At 61.3% G+C, this 16,700-nt stretch overlaps 1 long non-coding RNA gene across 1 annotated transcript; it reads left to right on the forward strand.

Moving 5' to 3' along the window:
* Positions 1–570: 570 nt before the first annotated feature.
* On the forward strand, positions 571–3,325 carry LOC119932011. Its single transcript, XR_005452276.1, has 4 exons — positions 571–598; positions 761–804; positions 1,910–1,967; positions 3,266–3,325. It is a non-coding gene; the product is annotated as an uncharacterized LOC119932011 (long non-coding RNA).
* The last annotated feature ends 13,375 nt before the right edge of the window (positions 3,326–16,700 follow it).

A 16,700-nucleotide genomic window follows, 5' to 3' on the forward strand; every position in this document is an offset into this window, starting at 1 on the left:
AAGGGGTTACTGCAAGAAGAGGACCAGGTGTGCAGAGGAGCCTGTCACTCTCAGTACTGTGGCTGGTTCTACCAACTGAGGCTAAGCCTCTGCATAGGGAACTGGTTCTGTCTGACTTAACTCTGGAACTGAGAAGACCCAGGGTCCTTAATTCTATAGAGGGGTCACTTCTCCCTGAATGAGTCCTGTCCACAGGGTCACCCTGCAAATCTCCAGTTCCTTTAGAGGTGGAACCCCTCTGTGCTTGAGAGTGAATGCCTCTGAGGGAGATGGGAGGGTGTTAGGGGAGAGGGGAGGGGGGAAGAGCCTAGTGTTAAAAGTGAAGCTCACTAAATGTTCTGTGGCTTGCTAGACATGAGCCTTTGTAGCCCGGGAAAACTTCCCCAAGGTTCTCCCTGCAGGGCTGGTCTGTGGGGGTATCATCCAAAGAGATGTTGACCTCATTAATGCCCAGGGTCAGGGATTGGTACTGGGGTGAAGGTCTTAAGGCTCCCTCTCAGAAGGCTTCCTGTACACTCAGACTGCCTCTTTGTTCTCCAGCTTCTCAGTGTGGCCGTGGAAGTTATAAAGGACACTTGGCTCCTGCAATTCATCAATGGTATGTGTGTGCTTAATATATGCAGACCACTGTACTAAGTGTTTGGGAGAACACAAAGCAACAGAACTAGCACACCTGTTGCCTGCCACCCTGACTCGTGACCTCAGAACACCTGTCCCCACTTGACTGCAATTCTAACAGAGTTCCCTTTCAATCTTATAGGTCCAGCATCTGTTTGTTGGGGAGTCCCAGATGATACAACACAGGTAATGGAAGGATATGAGTAAAAAGATAGGTACATGATGTGGGGTGAAAGCTTCATTGCGAAAGGGTGGGATAAAGTGCATGAGCGTGCTGGAAGGGAAAACAAAGCGTATGTCGGAAGGGGTGTTGGGGGCCCGGGAGGATGAGAGCTTTAGTCGAGGCAGGCTTATTAGAGAAGAAACCATTCCGGTAGGGCTTTTAAAGCTGTGGGAGACGGGTGGTAGATCCACTGGATATGTACGTGGTGGGGGGTCCAGAGGGGAGGATGTGTGGGATGGGTTGAGGGTGGATGGTGGTCCAGGTGAGGTGTAAGGAGCAAGCTGGAGCTTTCAGGCTCTTCCTGATCCCGGGATAAGGCCGTCCGGAGGTGGATGTGTGGGGAATCCTGATGATGGGAAGAGGTGGATGGGGGGATTTCCCTTCCCAGAACCTTCTCACCACCCCTCCAGGCCATGAGGACTGTTGCCCCTTCAGTGAGAACCCAGAGCAGCTGATCCACATAGGAAGAATCAGGAGCTGAGATTCCATTGCTTAAGGGAAGGTGATTAGGGCATGTGTGGATGATTAGGAGTTACTGCAGGAGGACTACAAGGTATGTAGAGGGGCATGTCTGTGTCAGTATTCCACCATCTGGGGCTAAGACCTTGTGCAGGGAACTGGTTCTGTCTGATTTGACTGTGGAACTGAGAAGACCCAGGACCCTTAATTCTATAGATGGGTCATTCCTGCTTTAACCCACAGTCCTATCCACAGGGTCACCCTGCAAATCCTCTGCTCCTGTAGAGGTGGAACCCCTTTGAGCTTGACAGTGACTGCCTCTGAGGGAGTTAAGAGGGGGTGGGGGAATGGGGATGGGGGGGACAGCCTAGTTAACTGTGGAGCTGACTAGGTGTTTTGTGGCTTGCTAGATGTGAGTTTTTCTAGGCTGGAACACTTCCCCCAAGGCCCTCCCTACAGAGCTGTTCCATGGCGGTTTCACCCTCGTGGATGTTGACCCTTACCCATGCCCTCAGCGGGGGTGGAGGTCGGGTAGTGGGTTGAAGGGCCTAAGACTCCCTCTCAGAAGGCTTCCTGTCCACTCAGAACTGCTCTTTCTTGGTTCTCCAGCTTCTCTCTGTAGCTGTTGAAGTTCTAAAGGACACTTGGCTCCTCCAATCCATCAATGGTATGTGAGTGCTTAGGATATGCAGAGCACTGTACTAAGTGTTTGGGAGAATTCCATGCAGCAGAACTAGCCCACCTGTTGCTTGCCACCCTCACACACCCACTTCAGCACACCTGTCCCCACTTGTCTGCAATTTTAAGAGAGTTCCCTTTCAATCTTATAAGTCCAGTGTCTGTTAAATGGGGGTGGGAAGGGAGGGGGCTGTTTTCAGACCATACAACACGGGTGAGGGAAGGATTTGAGTCAAAATATATGTACGTAATTAATGGGGGGGGGGGGTTAATGCTTCAGGGCTTAGTGGGTGAGTGTGTGCATGGTTGAGCCGGGAGGGAAACTGAAGTGTGTGTCCCGGGGTGGGGGGGGTGGAGAGATGAGAGCCTGAATCAGGGAAGGCTTGTGGGAGAAGAGACTATTTCGGTAGGGCTCGTAAAGATTTGGGAGACTGCTGATATGTCCACTGCATGGATAGGGGGTGGGAGTTCCGGGGGGAGGATTGTGGATTGGATTGAGGGTGGATGTGGTCCAAGTGTCCCCCTTCAGTGAGGACCCAGAAGAGCTGATTCCCATGGTGAGGAAGAATCGGGAGCTGAGCTTCCATCTCTAAGGGAGGTGATGATGGAACTGAGAAGACCCAGTGTCCTTAATTCTCTAGATGGGTCAATCAATCCTACCTGAACCCACAGCCCCGTCCACAGGGTCACCATGCCACATCCTCGGTCCTTCCAGAGTTGGAACCCCTCTGTGTGTGATAGTGACTCCCTCTGAGGGAGTCGGGAGGATGTCGGGGGCAGGGGAATGGGAGGAGGGAAGAGTCTAGTGTTTAATAGTCTAGCTGGCTAGGTGCTTTCTGGCTTGCTAGCCGTGAGTTATTCTAGGCCAGGAAATTTCCCCAACTTTTCCCGGGGCCATTTATGGGGGATATCATCCCTCCCCTATCCTGACCTCATTAATGCCTGCGTTGGGGGTCAGGGGTGGGTAGAGGGGTGAAGGGCCTAGTACTCCATATAGGAAGGCTATTTGGCCACTCACGCTTCCTCTCCTGTCTTCAGCTTCTTGCTGTGGCTGTGTTTAGTTCTAATAGACACTGCGTTACTGCAATCAATCGACGGTACTGGAATGTTTACTACATGGAGAGCACTAACCTAAGTTCTTGGGGAGAGTACAGTGCAGTGGAATTAGCAGGCGTGTTCCCTGTAGCCCTGACTCACCACCACAGCACACTTGTCTGCTCATTGTGGTGTCTCCTTCCTTAAGACTGTTAGGCATGTCTTACATATTGTAACATAGTTCTTTTTCAGTAGTCTAGGTCCAGCATCAGTTTATTGGAGGGTCCCAGCTGATACAAGTGAGAGAAAGAGCTGAGTATATGTACCTAATTTTTGTGGGGCAAATGCTTCATTGCTTGGTGGGTGGGATTAAGTGCATGGGTGAGTTGGAAGGGAAAATAAAGTGTGTGTGTGTGTGTGTGTGTGTGTGTGTGTGTGTGTGTGTGTGTGTCCGTCCATTCGTCCATCCTGTTCTCCCGTGGAGCTCAGTAGCATCCAACCTTCATCTTCGGTAGGGAGCATAGAAGGGTTTGGTACAGAGTACTGCAAGCCTTCTCACTCCCCTGTTTAGTCTGCCACTGGAGACTTGTTGTCCTTTAAGTCCAGGCCTCTCCCAACCTGGGGGTATGAAGATTCAATGGCAGGGGTAGGGAAGGGTGGAGAATCCAGGATATCTGTGGCTGTTCTCTCACACCTACTGAAAGCCAGGTTGAGTTGTGGGGTGTTGGAGGAATGTCTCTGTTACAGAAACTGCATCATTTGCGTCTCTACTCATTTCCTTCTCAACTTGCAGGAGCACCATCGGACCGATCCGTCCGGGAAGCGCTGCTGGGGGAAATCTCGGCAATAGGACCACTTCAACGATATCATAACCGGTGAGAAGTAATTTAACTTGGTCTGTCATCTGCTCAGCAATAGTGATTCCCCTCTCTCACTGACTCCCATGCCTATTTCCTTGACCATCTATTCTAGACTTAATTCCTACCTTGAGCCCCCAGGGACCACAACCCCTGCCTTCTCAAAGGAGGCAACTTCCAGGGCTTAATAATGTACTCTGCGTAACCAACACTTTCCTATCAGAGACTCGAGCCACTGGATTTACCTTGTCTCCAAATAATCCTCAACCACTCCATAACCACCATCATCGTTCCCAGCTACATGTTCTCCGTCGGGTCCTATGCGCCCCCATTCTCCGCCGGTTCCAATGCGCCCCCCCCATCTGACTGGAACTATTCCCCCCCACCCGCCCCCCTGCTCCGACGGGACCTATCCCCCATGCTCTGTCTGGCCCTATCGTCCTTCTCTGTAAAGTCCTATCTCTCCTTCTCTATCTGGTACTATCAACCCTTCTCTGTCTGGTTCTGACCCCCTTCTCTGCCTGGCTCTGTAGCTTGGCTCCCTCCGGACCCACCACCCCCGCCCCCCACTTTCTCTGGATCCCCGCCCCAGCTCTCTCTGGACCGCCCCCCCCCCCAGCTCTCTCTGGACCGCCCCCCCCCCCAGCTCTCTCTGGACCGCCCCCCCTCCAGCTCTCTCTGGACCACCTCCCCCAGCTCTCTGGGCTGCCCCCCGGAGCGCTCTCTGGACCGGCCCCCCACCCCCGCTCTCTCTGGACCAGCCCCCCACCCCGACTCTCTCTGGACCGGCCCCCCACCCCTGCTCTCTCTGGCCCGCCCACCCCTCCACCCCCATTCTTTCTGTAACTATTCCTGCCTTGCTAATTCTGGAATTATTCCCGCCTTATTCTGTCTGGAACTATCTCTCCTCCCCCCTCCCTTACTCTGTCTGAACCTATCCCCACTGTTCTGTATGGACCTATCCCCCCTGCTCCCTCTAGTCCTGTTGTCCTTCTCTCTAAGGACCTATCTCTCCTTATCTATCTGGTCCTATCACCCCTTCTCTTTCTGGTTCTGCCCCCCTTCTCTGTCTGGCTGTGCAACCTCGCTCCCTCGGGACCCGCCCTCCCTGCTCCCTCGGGACCTGCCCCTGCCTGCTCCCTCTGTACTTGCCTGCCCGCCCTGCTCTCTCGGGACCGGGTGCTCTCTCTGGACCGCTCCTCCCCCCCAGCTCTTTCTGGAAGTATTCCCCCCCACCTCCGGTCTGTCTGGAACTATTCCCGCCTTGCTCAGTCTGGAACTATACCCCCCCCACCCCACCCTCTTTGCTCTGTCTGGACCTATCCCTATTGTTCTGTATGGACCTATACCCCCTGTTCCCTCTAGTCCTATTGTGCTTCTCTGTAAGGTCCTATCTCTCCTTCTCTATCTGGTCCTATCACCCCCTCTCTGTCTGGCTCTGCCGCCTGGCTCCCTCCGGACTTGCCCATCCACCGTGCTCTCTCCGGACTGCCGCCCACCCCGTTCTGTCTGGAACTATTCCCGCTTTGCTCCGTCTGGAACTATTTCTCCACCCCCCCTTGCTCTGTCTGGACCTATCCCCACTGTTCTGTATGGACCTATGCTCCCTGCTCCCTTTAGTCCTATTGTCCTTCTCTGTCAGGTCCTTTCTCTCCTTCTCTACCCGGTTCTATCACCCCTTCTCTGGTTCTGCCCCCCTTCTCTGTTTGGCTTTGCATCCCGGCACTCTCCGGACGTGCCCCCCCCCCCCCCCCCCCGGTCTCCGGACTTGCCCCCCCGCTCCCTCCATATTTGCCCCCCCATTCCCCCCGGACTTGCCCCCGCCCGCTCTCTCCAGACTCCGCCTGGAGCTGTTCCCCCGCCTTGCTCCGCCTGGAGCTATTCCCCCACCTTTGCTCTGTCTGGACCTATCCCCACTGTTCTGAATGGACCTATCCCCCCCCCCGCTCCCTCTAGTCCTATTGTGCTTCTCTGTAAGGTCCTATCTCTCATTCTCTGTCTGGTTCTGCCACCCTTCTCTGTCTGGCTCTGCAGCCCGGCTCTCTCCAGACCTGCCCCTTCCCACTCTTTCCGGCCTCGGTCCCCCCTCGGCTCTCTGCGGAGCCGACCGCCCCCTGCTCTCTCCAGACCTGCCCCCCGCTGCTCTCTGCGGACCCAGCTCCCTCCCCTGCTCTCTCCAGACTTGCGCCCCCCTCCGGTCTCTCCAGACCGGGCACCCCCGCTCTCTCCGGACCTCCCTTTACCCTTTCTCACTGGACCACCCCCCTCCGCTCTCTCTGGACCGGCACCCCCCCCTACTCTTTCTGGAAGTATTCCCCCCCCCCCCGCCATTCTGTCTGGAAGTATTCCTGCCTTTCTCAGTCTGGAAGTATTCCCGCCTTGCTCTGTCTGGAACTGTTCCCCCCGACCCGCCACTTGCTCTGTCTGGGCCTATCCCCACTGTTCCGTATGGACCTATCCCCCCGGTTCCCACCAGTCCTACTGTCCTGCTCTTTAAGGTCCTATCTCTCCTTCTCTATCTGGTCCTATCACCCCTTCTCTGTCTGGTTCTGCCCCCCTTCTCTCTCTGGCTCTGCAGCCTGGCTCTCTCCGGACTTGACCCCGCCCACTCTCTCTGGACAGCCCCCCTGCTTTCACTGGATGGCACCCCCCCGCTTCCTCTGGACTGCCCCCCCATTCTGTCTGGAAGTATTCCTACCTTGCTCCATCTGGAAGTATTTCCACATTGCTCCATCTGGAAGTATTCCCGCCTTTGCTCAGTCTGGACCTATCCCCACTGTTCTGTATGGACCTATCCCCCCTGCTCCCCCCAGTCCTATTGTCCTTCTCTGTAAGGTCCTATCTCTCCTTCTCTGTCGGGTCCTATCACCCCTTCTCTGTCTGGTTCTGCCCCTCTTCTCTGTCTGGCTCTGCTGCCCAGCTCTCTTCGGACCCGCCCCCACCCGCTCTCTCCGGACACGCCCCTGCCCTTTCCCTTCGGACCCGCCGCTGCCTGCTCCCTCTGTCTGTACCTGTCTGCCCATCCTGCTCTCTCTGGACCGGGTGCTCTGTCGGGACCGCTTCCCCCCCACGCTCTTTCTGGAAGTATTCCCCCCACCCCCAGTCTGTCTGGAACTATTTCCAACTTGCTCCGTCTGGAACTATTCCCGCCTTGCCCCGTCTGGAACTATTCCCCCCCCACCTCCCTTTGCTCTGTCTGGACCTATCCCCCCGTTCCCTCTAGTCCTATTGGCCTTCTCTGTAAGGTCCTATCTCTCCTTCTCTGTCTGGTTCTGCCCACCTTCTCTCTCTGGCTTTGCAGCCTGGCTCTCTCTGGACTTTCCCCCGCCCGCGCTCTCGGGACCGGCCCCCACGGCTTTCTCCAGACCCGGCCCCCACCTTCGGACCCGCCCCGCCTGCTCTCTCTGGACCGAACCCCCCACCCTGCTCTTTGGACCGCCCCCCCCCCTCTCTGGACAAGCCCCCCCCAACTCTCACTGGAGTGCCCCTCCCCCCCGCTCTTTCTGGAAGTATTTCCACGGCCCCCCCCGTTCTGTCTGGAAGTATTCCCGCCTTGCTCCGTCTGGAAGGATTTCCCACCCACCCACCTCGTTCTGTCTGGGACTATTCCCGTCATGCTCCGTCTGGAAGTATTCCCCGCCTTTGCTCTGTCTGGACCTAGCCCCACTGTTCTGTACGGACCTATCCCCCCTGCTCCCTCTAGTCGTATTGTCCTTCTCTTTAAGGTTCTATCTCTCCTTCCCCCTTCTCTGTCTGGTTCTGCCCCCTTTCTCTGGCTATACTACCTGGCTTTCTCTGGACCCGCCCGCTCTCTCCGGACCCGGCCCCCTCCTCTTTCTCTCCGGACCGGCCTCCTCCTCTCTCTCTCCGGACCGGCCCCCTCCTCTCTCTCTCTCCGGACCGGCCCCCTCCCCCGCTCTCTCTGGACTGCCGCCCCCCTCGGGACCGCCTCCCCTGCTGTCTCTGGTCCGCCCCCCTGCTCTTTCTGGAAGTATCCCCACCCCCTCCCGTTCTGTCTGAAACTATTCCTGCCTTGCTCCGTCTGGAACTATTACCACCCCGCCCTGCTCCTTCTGGACCTATCCCCACTGTTCTATATGGACCTATGCTCCCTGCTCCCTTTAGTCCTATTGTCCTTCTCTGTAAGGTCCTATCTCTCCTTCTCTATCTGGTCCTATCACCCCTTCTCTGTCTGGTTCTGCCCCTCTTCTCTGTCTGGCTCTGCTGTCCGGCTCTCTCCGGACCCGGCCCCCTCCCCCCTCCCACTCTCTCTGGACCGCCCGCCCCCACTCTCTCCTGACCACCCCCCACCCGCTCTCACTGGACCGGCACCCCCCCTCCGCTGTCTCTGGACTGGCACCCCCCCACTCTTTCTGGAAGTATTCCCCCACGGCCCCCCATTCTATTTGGAACTATTCCCGCCTTGCTCCGTCTGGAACTATTCTCCCCCCTTTGCTCTGCCTGGACTTATCCTCACTGTTCTGTATGGAACTATACCCCCTGTTCCATCTAGTCCTATTGTGTTCTCTGGAGGTCCTATCTCTCCTTCTCTATCTGGTCCTATCACCCCTTCTCTGTCTGGTTCTACCACCCTTCTCTGTCTGGACCGCCCCACCTCCCCCCTCTGTCTCTGGACCGCCCCCCCCCCCCCCCGCTCTTTCGGGAACTATTCCCCCCCCACCCCCCGCCATTCTGTCTGGAACTATTCCTGCCTTGTTCCATCTGGAACTATTCCCCCCTTTGCTTTGTCTGGATCTATCCACACTGTTCTGTATAAACCTATTCCCCCTTCTCCCTCTAGTCCTATTGTCCTTCTCTGTAAGGTCCTATCTCTCCTTCTCTAACTGGTCCTATCACCCCTTCTCTGTCTGGTTGTGCCATCCTTCTCTGTCTGGCTCTGCAGCCTGGCTCTCTCTGGACTTGCCCCCGTCCACTCTCTCTGGACCGGCCCCCCTGGCTCTCTTTGTACCCCCCACCCACTGTCTCTGGACCAACCCCCCCACATCAGCTCTTTCTGGAAGTATTTCCCCGCCTCCCATTCCCACCCCCACCCCCACCCCGTTCTGTCTGGAACTATTCCTGCCTTGCTCCGTCTGGAACTCTCCCCCGCCCCTTTGCTCTGTCTGGACCTATTCCCCCTGCTCCCCCCAGTCCTATTGTCCTCCTTTGTAAGGTCCTATCTCTCCTTCTCTATCGGATCCTATCACCCCTTCTCTGCCTGGTTCTGCCCCCTTCTCTGTCTGGCTCTGCTGCCCAGCTCGTTCCGGACCTGCCCGCTCCCTCCGGACCCGCGCCCGCCTGCTCCCTTCGGATCTGCCCCTGCCTGCTCTCTCCGGTCAGCCTGTCCCGTCCCCCCCCTCAGCTCTCTCCGGTCCGCCCCCAACCCGGCGTTGTCCCTGGACCGTCACCCCCCCCCTCCCGCTCTTTCTGGAAGTATTCCCCCCCTCCCTCCCCCATTCTGTCTGGAACTATTCCTACCTTGCTCTGTCTGGAACTATTCCCCGCCTTTGCTTTGTCTGGACCTATCCCTACTGTTCTGTATGGAACTATCCCCACTGTTCCCTCTAGTCCTATTTTCCTTCTCTGTCTGGCTCTGCAGCCCGGGTCTCTGCAGACACACCCCCACCCGCTCTCTCCTGATCCTGCTGTTTCTGGACCGGTCCCCCCCTGCCGTCTCTGGACAAGCACCCCCTACCTTCCTCCCCTGCTCTCTTTGGACCACCCCCGCCCTGCTCTCTCTGGACCGGCACCCCCCAGGTATCTCTGGACTGCCCCCCTCCCCCCCGCTTCCCTCTCTGGATCGCCCCTCCCGCTGCTCTCTCTGCACCGGCCCACCCCAGTCATTTTGGCCCTGCCCCCTGCCCTCTCTGGACCTATTTGCCCTACTCTCTCTGGACCTGCCCCCTCGGCTCTCTCTGGACCTGCCCCCTCGGCTCTCTCTGGACCTGCCCCCTCGGCTCTCTCTGGACCTGCCCCCTCGGCTCTCTCTGGACCTGCCCTCCCCCCGGCTCTCTCTGGACCTGCCCTCCCCCCGGCTCTCTCTGGACCTGCCCTCCCCCCGGCTCTCTCTGGACCTGCCCTCCCCCCTGGCTCTCTCTCTGGACCTGCCCTCCCCGCCGGCTCTCTCTGGACCGCCCCCCCCGCCTTCCTCCCCTGCTCTCTCTGGACCGGCCTCCCCTACTCTCTCTGGACTGCCCCCTGCCAGGCTGTCTCTGGACCTGCCCCCCCCCCCCCCGGACCTGCCCCCCTGCTCTCTCTGGCCTGGCCCCCCCCCGTTCTCTCTGCAGCTATATGCCCTGCTTTCTCTGGACCTGTCCCCCCTGCTCTTGCTGGACCTGCCCCCCCCGGCTCTTTCTGGAGCACCTCCCCCCACCCCCGGCACTTTCTGGACTGCCACCCCTGGGTCTTTCTGGACTACCCCCCCCCCAGCTCTTTCCGGACCGGCTCCCCCCGCCGTCTCCGGACCGGCCCTCCCTGCCGTCTCCGGACCGCCCCCTCTCTGCCCCCGCTGTCTCTGGACATGCCCCCCGGCCTTCCACCCCTGCTCTCTTTGGACCTCCCCCACCCTGCTCTCTGTGGACAAGCACCCGCCAGCTATCTCTGGACTGGACAACCCACCCCACCCTCTCTGGACCCGCCCTCCCCTCCATCTCTGGACCTTCTCCCCCCCGCCCTCTCTGGACCTACCCCCCCGACCTTCTCTGGAATTGACCCCCCTGTTCTCCCTGGACTGGCTTCCCCTGCTCTCTCTGGACTGGCCTCCCCTACTGTTTCTAGACCCCCCCACCTCCCAGCTCTCTCTGGACTGCCCCCACCAGCTTTCTCTGGAAACCCCTCCACCAGGTCTCTGGACTTGCCCCCCTGTCTTCTCTAGACCTGCCCCCCCACCGTCTCTGGACCTCCCCCCCCCCCGCTCTCTCTGGACTGCCCCACCATCTCTGGCCCTGCCTGCCCTCTCTGGATCGCCCCCCCCCCCCCGGAAATACCACCCCCCGCTCTTTCTGGATATCCCCCCCCCCCCCGCCCTCTCTGGACGTGCCCCTCCTGCTCTCCCTGGACCTCCTCCCTTGCTCTCTCTGGGCCCCGCCCCCCCGGCACTCTCTGGACCTGCCTGCCCGGGGGGGCAAGGCCAGAGGGGGCAGGGGGGCCCCCACTCTCCATGGACCTGACCCCCCCCCCCCGCCGTCTCTGGACTGGCCTCCCTCTGCTGTCACTGGATTGGCCCCCCCTGCTCTGTCTCTGGATCTGGCCCCCATGCTCTCTCTCTGGATCTGCCCCCCTGCTATCTCTCTTGATTTGACCCCCGCCACCGCTCTCTCTGGACCGCCCCACCCCGCTCTGTCTATCTGGACCTGGACCTGCCTCCCTGATCTCTCGGGATTGGCCCCTCCGGCTCTCTTGGCAGAGGCCCACCCCTCTCTCTCTGGCCATGCCCTCCCTGCCCTCTGTGGCCCTGCCCCTCTGGCCCTGCCCCCCAACCCTCTCTGCACCTATATGCCCTGTTGTCTCTGGACCAGCCGCCCCTGCCATCTCTGGACCGCCCTCCCCACCCCCGGCCGTCTCTCGACATGCCTCCCCTGCCTTCCTCCCCTGCTCTCTCTGGACCGGCACCCCCCAGCTATCTCTGGAATGGCCTCTCCCGCCCTCTCTGGACCTGCCCTCCCCGCTCTGTCTGTTCCCCGCCAACCCTCTCTGCACCTGCCCCCTGCTGTCCCCGGACCTGCCCCCCCGCCTTCTCTGGACCTGCCCCCCCACCCTCTCTGGACCTGCCCACCCCTCTGGACCTGTCCCCCCGCCCTCTCTGGACCTGCCCCCCGACCATCTCTGGACCAGCCAACCCGCTCTCTCTGGACCTGCCCCCCTGGCTCTATCGAATGGCGCTCCCCCCGCTGTATCTGGACCTGCCTTCCCCTGCCCTCTCTGGACCTGCCCCCCCAACCTTCTCTGGAATTGACCCCCCTGTTCTCCCTGGACCGGCTCCCCCTGCTCTCCCTGGACTGGCCTTCCCTGCTGTCTCTAGACCCCCCCCCAACAGCTCTCTCTGGACTGCCCCCACCAGCTTTCTCTGGACGCCCCCCCCCCCCCCGAGCTCTCTGGATCTGCCTCCCCCCGTCCTCTCTAGACCTGCTATACCTGCCCTCTCTGGACCTATATGCCCTGGTCTCTCTGGACTGCCCCGCCATTTCTGGCCCTGCCGGTCCCCTGCCCTCTCTGGACCTGTCTCCCCGCCCTCTCTGGAAATGGCCCCCCACCCTTTCTGTAAATTCCCCCCCGCCCTCTCTGGACATGCCCCTCCTGCTCTCCCTGGACCTCCTCCCCTGCTCTCTCTGGACCAGCCCCCCCGGCTCTCTCTGGACCAGCCCCCCCCCCCGCCCCCGGGTCACCCTGGACCTGTCTCCCTGCTCTCTCCGGACTAGCCCCCCCCCGCTCTCTCTGCAGTGGCCCACCCCTCTCCTTCTTGCCCTGCCCCCCTGCCCTCTCTGCACCTACATGCCCTGCTGTCTCTGGACCACCCCCCCGCCATCTCTGGACATGACCCCCCTGCTTTCCTCCCCTGCTCTCTTTGGACCGCCCCGACCCTGCTCTCTGTGAATGGGCACCCCCCAGCTATCTCTGGACTGGACCCCCACCCTGCCCTCTCTGGACCCGCCCCTCCCCTTCATCTCTGTACCTGGTCCCCCTCACTCTCTCTGGACCTGCTCCGCCCCACCCTCTCTGGACCTGCCCCCCCCCGCTTTCTCGGGACCCGTGACACCCCTGCTCTCTCTGGACCTGCCCCCCTGCTCTCTCTGGGCCTGCTCCCCTGCTTTCTCTGGCCCTGCCCCCCGCCCACTCTGCACCTATATGCCCTGCTGTCTCTTGACCAGCCCCCCTGCCGTTTCTGGACCGCCCCCACCCCGCCATCTCTGGACATGCCCCCTCGCCTTCCTCCCCTACTCTCTTTGGACCGCCCCCACCCTGCTGTCAGTGGACCAGCACCCCCCCAGCTATCTCTGGACTGGACTCGCCACCCCACCCTCTCTGAACCTGCCCTCCCCACCATCCATGGACCTGCTCCCCCTGCCCTCTCTGGACCTGCCCTCCCGGATCTGCCCCCCTGCTCTCTCTGGACCGCCCCCCCGCTCTCTCTGCAGTGGCCCACCCCTCTCTCTCTGGCCCTGCCCCCCCGCTCTCTTTGGCCCTGCCCCCTCTGGCCTTGCTCTCTCTATACCTATATGCCCTGCCGTCTCTGGACCGGCCCCTCCCGGTCTCTATCTGGATCTGCCCCCCCCAACCACTCCCTCTGGACCGCCCCCCATCTATCTGGACCTGGACCTGCCTCCCTGCTCTCTCCGGGCTGGCTGCCTAACTGCCCACCCCCTCTCTCTCTCTCTCTCTCTGGCCCTGCCCCCCTGCACTCTGTGGCCCTGCCCCCCCACCCTCTCTGCACCTATATGCCCTGTTGTCTCTGGACCGCCCCCCCCCCCCCGCTGTCTCTGGACTGCTTCCCCACCTGCCGCCGTCTCTGGACATACCCCCCCTGCCTTCCTCCCCTGCTCTCACTGGACCGGCACCCCCCAGCTATCTCTGGAATGGCCTCCCCCACCCCACTCTCTCTGGACCTGCCCTCCCCGCTCTGTCTGCTCCCCTACAACCCTCTCTGGACCTGCCCCCCTGCTTTCCCTGGACCTGCCCCCCTGCTCTCTCTGGACCTGCCTCCCCCCTCTAGACCTGCACGCCCCCCCCTCCGCCGTCTCTGGCCCTGATCTCTCTGGACCTGCCCTCCTGTTCTCTCTGAACCTGCCCCCCCCCAGCTCTATCGAATGGGCTGCCCCCCCCCCCCCCCCCGAGGTCTCTCTGGACTTATCCCCCATCCTCTCTAGACCTGCTACCCCTGCCCTCTCTGGACCTCCCCCCCGCCCTCTCTGGACCTATATGCCCTGCTCTCTCTGGACTGCCCCGACATCTCTGACCCTGCCTGCCCCCCGCCCTCTCTGGACCGGTCCCCCTGCTGTCTCTGGAAATGCCCCCCACCCTGCCCTTTCTGGACATCCTCCCCCGCCCTCTCTGGACATGGCCCTCCTCCTCTCCCTGGATCTCCTCCCCTGCTCTCTCTGGACTGCCCCCGCCCCGGGCTTTCTCTGGACCACCCCCCAACCCCTGCTCACCCTGGACCTGCCTCCCTGCTGTCTCTGGACTGGCCCCCCCTGCTCTCTCTGCAGTGGCCCACCCCGCTCATTCTGGCCCTGCCCCCCTGGCTCTGCCCCCCCTGCCCTCTCTGTGCCTACATGCCCTGCTGTCTCTGGACCGCCCCCCCGCCATCTCTGGACATGCCCCCCCCCCCAGCTTTCCTCCCCTGCTCTCTCTGGATCTGCCCTCCTGCTCTCTCTGGCCCTGCGCCCCCCCGTGGCCCTGCCCCCTGCCCCCCCGGCCCTCTCTGCACTTATGCCCTGCTGTCTCTGGACCACCCCCACCCCGCCATCTCTGGACATGCCCCCTTGCCTTCCTCCCTTTCTCTCTTTGCCCCCACCCTGCTGTCTGTGGACTGGCACCCCCAAGCTATCTCTGGACTGGACCCGTCACCCCACCCTCTCTGGACCTGCTCCCCCTGCCGTCTCTGGACCTGCCCCCACGCCTTCCTCCTCTGCTCTCTTTAGATCGCCCCGACCCTGCTGTCTGTGGACCGGCACCCCCAAGCTATCTCTGGACTGGACCCGCCATCCCACTCTCTCTGGACCACCCCCCCACTCTCTCTGCAGTGGCCCACCCCTCTCTCTCTGGCCCTGCCACCCCTGCCCTCTGTGGCCCTGCCTCCTACCCACCCCGGCCCTGCCCTCTCTGCACCTATATGCCTTGCCGTCTCTGGACCAGGTCCCCCAGCTGTCTCTGAACACCCCCCCACCGCTGTCTCTGGCCCTGTCAGCCCCCTGCCCTCTCTGGATCGGCCCCCCACTTCCCTCTCTGGACATGCCCCCTCCACCTTCTCTGGAAATGCCCCTCCTGCTCTCCCTGGACCTCCTCCCCTACTCTCTCTGGACTGCCCCCCCGGCTGTCTCTGAACCTGCCTGAAGGTCCAGGGCCAAAGGGGGCAGGGGGACATGACCACAGCGGGCAGGGGGGGGATGCCCACTCCCCCTGGATGTGCCCCCCCCTGCCGTCTCTGTACAGGCCCCCCTCTGCCGTCTCTGGATCTGCCCCACCAGTCTCTCTTTCTGGACCCCCCCCCCCCCCCAATATATCTGGACCTGGACCTGCCTCCCTGCTCTCTCCAGGCTGGCTGCCTCACTGCTCTCTCTGGACTGGCCCCACCTGCGCTCTCCACAGAGGCCCACCCCCCTCTCTCTGGCCCTGCCCTCTGTGGCCCTGCCCCCCTACCCTCTGTGCACCTATATGCCCTGTTGTCTCTGGACCGGCCCCCCCTCCTCTCTCTGGACCGCCTCCCCCACCCCCCGCCGTCTCTGGACATGCACCCCTGCCTTCCTCCCCAGCTCTCTCTGGACCGGCACCCCCCAGCTCTCTCTGGAATGGCCTCCCCCACCCCGCCCTCTTTGGACCTGCCCCCCCCTGCTCTCTCTGGACCTGCCCTCCTGTTCCTTGGCTCTATCGAATGGTGCTCCCCCTGCTGTAACTGGACCTGCCTGCCCCCTCTGGGCCGACGCCCCTGCCCTCTCTGGACCTGCCCCCCTGACCTTCTCTGGACTTGACCCCCCTGTTCTCCCTGGACCGGCTTCCCCTGCTCTCTCTGGACTGACCTCCCCTGCTGTCTCTAGACCCCCCCTCCAGCTCTCCCTGGACTGCCCCCACCAGCTTTCTCTGGAACCCCCTAGCTCTCTCTGGACCTGCCCCCCTGCCCTCTCTGGACCTATATGCCCTGCTCTCTCTGGACTGCCCCGCCATCTCTGTCCCTGCCCGCCCCCTGTCCTCTCTGGACCGCCCCCCCGCCCTCTCTGGAAATGCCCTCCATGCTCTTTCTGAACATGCCCCCGCCCTCTCTAGACATGCCCCCCGGCTCTCTATAGACCCGCACTCCCCCAACCCCCGGCTCACTCTGGTCCTGCCTGCCAGAGAGGGCAGGGGGGCAGGGCCAGAGGGGGCAGGGGGCAGGACCACAGTGGGCAGGGGGCCCCCCCACTATCCCAGGACCTGGCCCCCTCTGCTGTCTCTGGACCGGCCCCCCTCTGCTGTCTCTGGATCGCCCCCCCCCCCCCGCTCTCTCTCTGGACCTGCCCCCCAACTCTCTCTCTGGATCTGCCACCCCCAACAGCTCTCTCTGGACCACCACCACCCCGCTCTGTCTATCTGGACCTGGGAAGCAGCGTGGCTCAGTGGAAAGAGCCCGGGCTTTGGAGTCAGGGGTCATGGGTTCAAATCCAGGCTCTGCCAGTTGTCAGCTGTGTGACTTTGGGCAAGTCACTTCACTTCTCTGGGCCTCAGTTACCTCACCTGTAAAATATGTTCTCTGTCTCCCCCTTCTAGACTGTGAGCCCACTGTTGGGTAGGGACTGTCTCTTTTAGACTGTGAGCCCTCTGTTGGGTAGGGACTGTCTCTATGTGTTGCCAACTTGTATTTCCCAAGGGCTTAGTACAGTGCTCTGCACACAGTAAGCGCTCAAATACGATTGATTGACTGGCACCCCCCCCCCCCCGGCTCACTCTGGACCTGCCTGCCAGAGAGGACGGGGGGGCAGGGCCAGAGGGGGCAGCTGGGCAGGACCACAGCAGGCGGGGGGGCCCCCCCACTCTCCCTGGACTTGCCCCCCTCTGCTGTCTCTGGATCGGCCCCCCCCTTCTCTCTCTCTGGATCTGCCCCCCCCCCCCCACTCTCTCTCTCTGGACCTGCCCCCCCACTC

This window comes from Tachyglossus aculeatus, chromosome 9 (assembly GCF_015852505.1).
Source record: "Tachyglossus aculeatus isolate mTacAcu1 chromosome 9, mTacAcu1.pri, whole genome shotgun sequence".
NCBI classification, from domain to species: domain Eukaryota; kingdom Metazoa; phylum Chordata; class Mammalia; order Monotremata; family Tachyglossidae; genus Tachyglossus; species Tachyglossus aculeatus.